At 40.7% G+C, this 8529-nt stretch overlaps 1 protein-coding gene across 1 annotated transcript in view; it reads right to left on the reverse strand.

Annotated features, from left to right (window-relative positions):
- The window catches only part of LOC131690922 (insulin-like receptor), a 426227-nt gene extending 423739 nt beyond the window's left edge, over positions 1–2488 (reverse strand). Inside the window, exon 1 of the mRNA XM_058977002.1 lies at positions 2149–2488. The gene's annotated coding sequence lies outside the window, so the exon portion shown is untranslated. The remainder of the gene's footprint in view (positions 1–2148) is intronic.
- Positions 2489–8529: the final 6041 nt, after the last annotated feature.

Below are 8529 nucleotides of genomic sequence, written 5' to 3' on the forward strand. Positions count from 1 at the left end.
ATTTTGAAATCAAAGATGGCGACTTCCGGTTTAGCGAAATTCGCTATAACTCAATCAATATTAATATTTTCGGAATGGTCTTGAAGAGTAGGTGCCAGAAATTGATTTTTGACGTCATTTTTAAATCAAAGATGGCGACTTCCAGTTTAGCGAAATTCACTATAACTCAATCAATATGGATATTTTCGGAATGGTCTTGAAGAGTAGGTGCCATAAATTGATTTTTGACGCCATTTTGTAATCAAAGATGGCGACTTCCGGTTTAGCGAAATTCGCTATAACTAAATCAATATGGATATTTTTGGAATGGTCTTGAGGAGTAGGTGCCAGAAATTGATTTTTGATGCCATTTTGCAATCCAAGATGGCGACTTCCGGTTTAGCGAAATTTGCTGTAACCCAATCAATATGGGTATTTTCGGAATGGTCTTGACGAGTAGGTGCCAGAAATAAATAAATCTGCACCTTCCCCGCAAGCTTTTCCATGAAAATTGATTTTTGGCGCCATTTTCAAATCCCAAATGGCGGCTTCCGGTTTCGCGAGATTCTCTACAACTCAATCAACATGAGTAGTTTCGGAATGGTTTTGACGAGTAGCAGACAAACGTCGATGTTTGCCGTCATTTTAAAATTCTAGATGGCGACTTCCGGTTTACCGAAATTCTCGCATGAAAAATTTGGGTAATCATCTAAATCACCCTCAAATATAAGATCTAATCATAAACCAGCAAAATGCAAAATATTTTTATGTGTTCATCCAGGAAAGTGCGGTGAGAATGGAAGAGAGAGAAGAAAGAGACGTATGTGGTGTGAGTTGGGGGTTTGAATTTATTCAAATTAAACATATTGCTTAAATTTAAGTAAATTGAACTGTTTAATTAAAATAATTTGTACTACAACTTCAACTTCCAAAAATACCAATATTGATTGGGCTATAGCGAATATCACTGAACCGGAAGTCGCCATCTTGGATTTCAAAATGACGCCAAAAATCAATTTCTGGCACCTACTCTTCAAGTCCATTCCGAAAATACCCATATTGATTGAGTTATAGCGAATTTCGCTAAACCGGAAGTGGCCGCGCAAAATAAAAAGTGCCAAAATTCTTCTAAGTTCTTTACATTTAAAGGGACTTAGAAATTTTTTTTTCAGAAAAAAGTCTAAGTCTTTTGCATTTAAAAGGAAATAAAATATTTTTGCAAAAACCGCGTTAATTGGAAAATCCGCGTTAAAAAACCTCGTAAAAAACCGCGCAAAAAACGCGTAAAAAAACCTGAGTGTATTGTAGTTAAATGATACAATTATCCATACCAGCAATAACTAATAATTCATACTAAAACCTAGATTCAAAGCCGTACTTACCCGAAACGGAAAAAAATTTGCCTTTATGTTGCTCACGTACCACATAAATCGTACTTACTTCAAATCCCAACATGGCGGAGACACACAGGCCTTGATCCAAAATTGAACGATGACAGCGGCTCGTCACCGACGTCAAGCCTGCGGATCAAACACAAACAAACACCCCCGAGGAAGGAAGGTGATAAGAACCGCGACTTACTGAAATTATGCGTGAATCGACAGCAGAATACAACAACAGCCAGGTAACGGATCCACCGGGGCAAGTGAACCAACAGCCAGCGGTCTGCATGAATCACGACCAGACGGACCGAACCAGGCGTCCGCGGAAGTTTTGGTCTTCGCCCCGAAGTACCGCCTACGGCAGGAAAAAACAAACTGTAATGTCGCCAAACCTGCCGCCGTTGTCGTCGTCGCGGTCGATGTTACCGCCGTGCGTCGAAAAAAAAAAAACGATAAGAACGTGACACTCCGACGCGTTTTGCGTACATATTGGAGGTGATATCTCATCGCGGTATAGTAGGTACACAGATAAATATGCTAAACGTTTATGGCGGTCACTGCCAAAACACCCTTATCAACTATATTTAGACCGGCGCAGCTATCTATAAAGTGTGTGAATGTTGCTGCGAAAGAGGTGTTAATTTCAGTTTAGATCTGAGATGGCGTTGAAAGAGTGTCAATGTCCCTAAAATTTTGGTTTTGCTTTGACGGGTAAAATGAGGTAACTCGTTACAGAAATACCTTGAATATTTTGGAACTATGTTTTAAATATGTTAGAGGCACTTACCGACACTGTACTTTCATCTTTAATTCGATTTTACTTAACTCAAATAGAACAATTTTTCTGGACTTCGATGCGACACGGTCTTTCAATGCCGCGAGGAAATTCGAATCACTAGTGCATATATATTCTAGCGCACGAGCCGGAGGATTTGTCAAAGGACCGTAGACCTGTCAAGTTCTGCAATTCTTGAATGGTAGGCAGGTGTTGAAAATTGTCACTGTTGCAAACTTAAAACTTTACTATTTTATGTAGTTACACTTCAATCGATTAGCACTTATATTTTTTGACAGGAGGAAAAATATCGTTCGCATCCGACACGATTTCTATGATTACTACGATTGACCTATAAGGATGAGCAATTTCATTTATGACTCAAAATATGTTAACTGTTGCACAGGACCTTTTCTGCTTTCAACTGGAATGAATTAAGCTGTTGTTGAATAAAATTACCGAAGCTAATTGAAGTTGATGTATGTTTATTTTTTTTGCTCAGCCGGGTCTAGTTCTTCTCCGACGTCGCGACTAATGGAAAGGTCGTGCCCCTCATATTTAGTGATGGCTTGAGAACAACTAGTGTTCTCAGGAATTCTAACGTTATATACGTTATATATTGATTGTCGCCATCGGTGTTTTTGCTTCTTGTTCTTGATGCAGCGCGACAAAGGGAGGTCAAATTCCGGAGACCTTTCTCGATTATGTGGGTGTGTGTGTGTGAGTATGTGAATATACTCCCGGTATGCAGATTTGATCCAATTTTATCAATTGAGTTCAATTGAATTTGATTTGCTGTCTGCGGTCAGCAGTGGCAGTAAAGTGAGTGTTGGGTACATTGAGTCATTTATTGACCTGTCATCGATGGTGTGCTTTACCTTGATGTTCGTTAAATTGTGTTAACTCGAGACGGTGACGCTCAGATTTGGTACTGAAAATTGGGAAGTTTTCGTTTGCGACTGTAGATCATTTCGGAATCTACGTTGATTATTCGTGAAATAATTAGATACGTATTCAAAAATCAGTAGCGACTGGCTCAAATGGTACGTTCCCCATATTGATCGGAGATTTGTGCCTTGTCATGATTTGTCTTTTCGTTATTGCCCTGATGGGCAGGATTGGGGAAGTGGTAAGGTTATTATTATTATTATTTCCTGATTATACATCATATTAACATGATTTAATCTGTTCCACAATATTCCGCCACGTCACTCGGTCAGCTGCTGCTTGTCTCCAACCTCTCAGATGACCGATACTCGCCAGGGTCTGCTCCACTTGGTCTAGCCACTGGGACCGCTGCGCTCCTCTTCGTCTTGTACCTGCCGAGTTGGAGGTGAAAACCAACTTGGTGGGGTTGTTGTCCGGCATCCTCACAACATGCCCCGCCCACCGTACCCTTCCAGCTTGAGCTACTTTCCGGATACTTGGCTCACCATAGAGTCGCGCAAGTTCGTGGTTCATCCTTCTCCTCCACACGCCATCCTCCTGCACACCACCGAAGATCGTTCTCAGCACCCTTCTTTCGAAGACTTCGAGTGCTTGCAGATCCTCCTCGAACATTGTCCACGTTTCGTGCCCGTAGAGAACCACCGGTCTAATCAGTGTGTTGTACATGGTGCATTTCGTGCGGTGGTGAAGCTTCCTGGATCTCAATGTTTTGTGGAGCCCATAGTAAGCACGACTTCCAGAGATAATACGCCTTCCGATCTCCGGGCTGGTGTTATTTTCCGCAGTCACCAATTAGCCTAGATAGATGAGCTCGTCAACCACCTCGAACTCGTCGCCGTCGATCGTAATACTACTGCCCAAGCGTTCCCTATCGCGATCGGTTCCGCCAGCCAGTATGTACTTCGTCTTAGACACATTTATCTTCAGTCCTACTCGTGCTACTTCGCGCTTCAGTCGGATATACAGATCTGCTACCGTCTCCTTGTTTCTACCGATTATGTCCACGTCGTCAACGAAGCACACGAACTATCCGGACCTCGTGAAAATCGTGCCCCGCATGTTGAACCCCGCTCTTCGCATTACACCTTCCAGCGCTATATTGAACAGAAGGCAGGACAACCCCCTACACGGTCCACCGAGTTATATGCGGCTTTAAAGTCGATTTGGTCGTTTGTTGATCTGCCATTGATGAAACCGGCCTGATAACTCCCGACAAATCCATTTACCAGCGGTGATATGCGCCGGAACAGAATCTGGGATAGCACTTTGTAAGCGGCATTTGTGGCAATGGGTTAAGAGCGTAATAGCTAGCATAATTCCCTGGGAGGGGGCAGAGCTTGTTGCGGTGGATGAGGATCATATCCCGCAACCGGAGACACTAATCGGATTCTTTCCTGCGAGTTCAGATGACAGCAATGAAGACATACTGGCTCTTTTAGAAGCTCAAAATAATGGTTTGGAAAAAATGGAAGATCTTTTTGAGGAAAATTATAAATAACCGTCATGTATACTGACATTCAGTGTTGATGGGATATCAATGAATTCGCTGAAGGAGTGTAATTTTGTTCCGAACTACAAATTTGGGAATGCTCCTATAAGGAAAAAAAACTTACCAAGAAAGTCGAACCGGAGCAAATGGATGTTGATAAAAATTTGGAGGCTACCAGTACCAACAAAAGGACCCACGAAACTGGTTACAAAACAGGTAAAAATACCGCAAACGATGATGTTCCAGGACCGAGTGGTGGCCAAAATACTGAAAGGACTCCGGTTGATGAGGCCAACAGTAGTGCTACATGTACCAGGAAGAAAAACCCACATATCAAAACAACCCAGACCTGGACAGCACCCACATTTCTGAACGGACTCTATTAAGTCCTAATTACAGAAACATAGACATTTTGGCAGGCGAAATCCTAAATGACTGCAGAACTCCTGATGGGGAACGGAAAAGTACCCAAAGTCCAACCCTAAACCATCACATTCAATAGTCACAGTAGTATCAAATTCATCCAAATAAATCTCCATCATGCAAAGGGTGCAAGTGCAGTACTTTGTAGAAGATTTATTTAAAGCAAACTGGATATAGCTTTTATCCAGGAGCCATGGAGTTTTGTCAAAAGATCACTCTAATGGTCTAGGTACTCTCAAAAAGGACAATGATAGTTATACCTCCAATACATTAGAAACATTGAATGTAATGATGCATGCACATTTCCTTGGTGCTCTTACGCTATTGAGTGGAGAAATGATCTCCTTGGATTCCCATGCTGGATTACAGGTGACCAGCACAGGAGCTCCTCGGGAACACAATGATATTGCAGGCACAACTGGGCAAAAAATGACCAGGGGAGCCAGGCAAGATCTTGCAAGTCGTATCTTCACTCAAACAAGAGTTGAATGGGCAATAAACTCGTTTGAACCAGTTAAATCCCCAGGAATAGACGAAATTCGTCCAATTATGATTCAAAAAAGTAAAGGATTTCTAATACCTTGCTTAACTGAAATGTTTAGAGCCAGCTTGCGGTTCAATTATATTCCGAAAACTTGGAGACAAATTCGTGTTATTTTTATCCCTAAAGCCAACAAGAAGGACAAGACGAGTCCAAAATTTTTTAGACCAATTAGCCTTTCGTCATTTCAGCTGAAATTGATGGAGAAGCTGATTGATGACTACATGAAGTCTAATTACTTAAAATCGGTGCCATTAAGTAAATTTCAATTTGCATACCAGCATGAAAAATCAACCATAACAGCACTCCATACTCTAGTAGCAAAAATTGAAAAATCACTAGAATCTAAAGAACTTATGCTAGCCGCGTTTTTAGATATTCAAGGAGCATTTGACAATGCATCCCATACTTCAATGAAGAATGTCATGATTCAACGAAATTTTGACAGAACAATTGTGGATTGGATTTCCGAAATGTTAAATAAAAGTGAAATAATATGCAGCCATGGAAGTTCAACGATCATTGCAAGGGCTGTGAAAGGATGTCCACAAGGAGGGGTACTTTCACCTCTCCTGTGGTCGTTGGTAGTTGATGGACTATTATCACAACTGGAGGCAAACGGGCTTGAAATAGTTGGTTTTGCAGACGACATAGTGATTATTGTTCGTGGGAAATATGAACAAGTAATCAGGTTGCAATATGCTCTCAATTTAACTGCAGCGTGGTGCAAAGGTGAGGGATTATCCATAAACCCTCATAAGACCACGATTATTCCATTTATACGAAAAAGAAAATTTAAAATACCTGACTTATATTTGGAAGGAACGAAATTAGTCCTTTCACTGAAGGTAAAATATCTAGGAGTGATCATTGATAGCAAACTCAATTGGAACTCCCATATTGATCAAATTATAAGTAAGGCTACTAGTGCCTTATGGATAAGTAAAAAAACCTTTGGAAAAAATTGGGGAATGAAACCTAAAATGATTCATTGGATCTATATGGCTATAGTAAGATCTAGAATAACATATAGTTTGGTGGCCGAAAACCAAAGTTAGGTACGCACAAAAAAACTAGAAAAAAATTCAAAGATTTGCTACGATCTCTAAAGGGCGAACACGAAATTATTGCGACACCGAAAATGTCATGCCAATTGATTATAATGTTTAAAATCAAACCAAACTTTTAGGGTAGTTTTATACATATATTTACTTAAAAAATCAAAAGACAGTGTCATCCGGTACCAGTTTCTCAGTTTTTTTCCATTTTCTTAACATGTCCTTCTCGTCTTTGACTGTCTTCTTGCTCTTCCGAAGTTCCCGCTTCATCATTGCCCAGTACTGCTCCACCGGGCGCAGCTCCGGACAGTTTGGCGGATTCATGTCCTTTGGAACAAAATGGACAGAATTGGCCTCATACCACTCCAGGACACTTTTAGAATAGTGGCATGATGCCAAATCTGGCCAAAATAGCGGAGATTCGTCGTGCTGCTGCAAGAACGGCAAAATGCGCTTCTCGAGGCACTCAGATTTGTAGATCTCGCCATTTACTGTGCCCTTTGTCACGAAAGGCTCACTCCTCAGTCCGCAAGAGCAGATGACCTGCCAAATGAGATATTTGGAGGCGAACATAGAACTTGCTCTTGCCGGTGAAAAACTCCAACCCAGGAATTTGCTTAAAATCGGCTTTTATATACGTTTTGTCGTCCATCACACAGCAGCCATATTTTGTCAGCATCTTCTCGTAGAGCTTCCGCTCACGAGTTTTAGCCGTCGATTGTTGCCGCTCATCGCGGTTTGGGAAGTTCTGTACCTTGTATGTATGTAGTCCAGCTCTCTTCTTTGCATTCTGGACGTAGCTCTGCGACATGCCGATCTTTTTAGCCAAATCACGGCTTGAGACGTTGGGATTTGCTTTAATCATCCGCTTCACCTTTCCCTCCGTCGTTTTGTTCTCCGGTCCCGGTTTTTTTTCAGCTCCTTTGCCGTGGTCCAACGTCAACCGCTCCTGGAACCGCTTCAACACTCTGGAGACGGTTGAATGGTGAATGTTCAACATTTTTCCCAACAGCCGGTGCGACAGGTCAGGAAATTCCAAGTGTTTAGAAAGAATTTGTTATCTCGACTCGCGTTGGTTCACCTCCATTTTCGTTGAATCGAAAAACACGACTTCGAGTTTGACAGCATGTAAACAATACACATCAATGAGAAAGTTTGCAAAATTTGGTTGATTTTTACCCAATGGTAAAAAAGTTATGCCCTGTTGAATGTGTCGCCATAATTTCGTGTTCGCCCTTTATATGTAATTTAAAAATTAAGAATACTTTTTATTGGGATGATATTGAAAATGCATATTCATTGTGTTGGTATTTTTGGAATTTGATCCGTTATTTTTCATAAAAGTGCATCCCTGAACGCCCGATGGGGGATGCAAGTATAATGCAATATTAATTCTTCAAAAGGGCTCAAGAGATTTTTGTAAACAAACTTATTTAGATGATTCTGCCGCTGCAGGGAGGAATTTCATGAAAACTATACGTTAATCCACATACAGCTTTGTAGCAGCCATTTCACATGTTTTCTGCATTGAAATTATAGCAAATTCAGAAAAAATCAAAAGTTTGTTTACAAATCTTGTTAGCGATGGTTTCAATTACCCAGTTTTGTCTTATGCCTAGATCGTTTCAACTAAAGCTTCAATGCCATAATTAGTATAGAAGCATTGGATAATTCAGTAGACGTTTTGTTTGAGTGCTCTGTATTCTACACGTAAATTAGCGAAGATTACAATCAGAGTTTATGCATTGGACAGAAAACATCCGTTCATAAATTCATGAAAACAAGATCACGATTTCGTGAACTAAAGGACTTACAAGACCTTTGACAAGTTCCTGAAATTATGAATAATACAACTCGTATTCATGAAAATATTTGTGTTTTTAAAAAACTAGTTCGCGTCGAATGTATACATGGCGTTACATTGGAATGTTTGA

This window comes from Topomyia yanbarensis, chromosome 3, assembly GCF_030247195.1.
Source record: "Topomyia yanbarensis strain Yona2022 chromosome 3, ASM3024719v1, whole genome shotgun sequence".
Taxonomy (NCBI): Eukaryota; Metazoa; Arthropoda; class Insecta; order Diptera; family Culicidae; genus Topomyia; species Topomyia yanbarensis.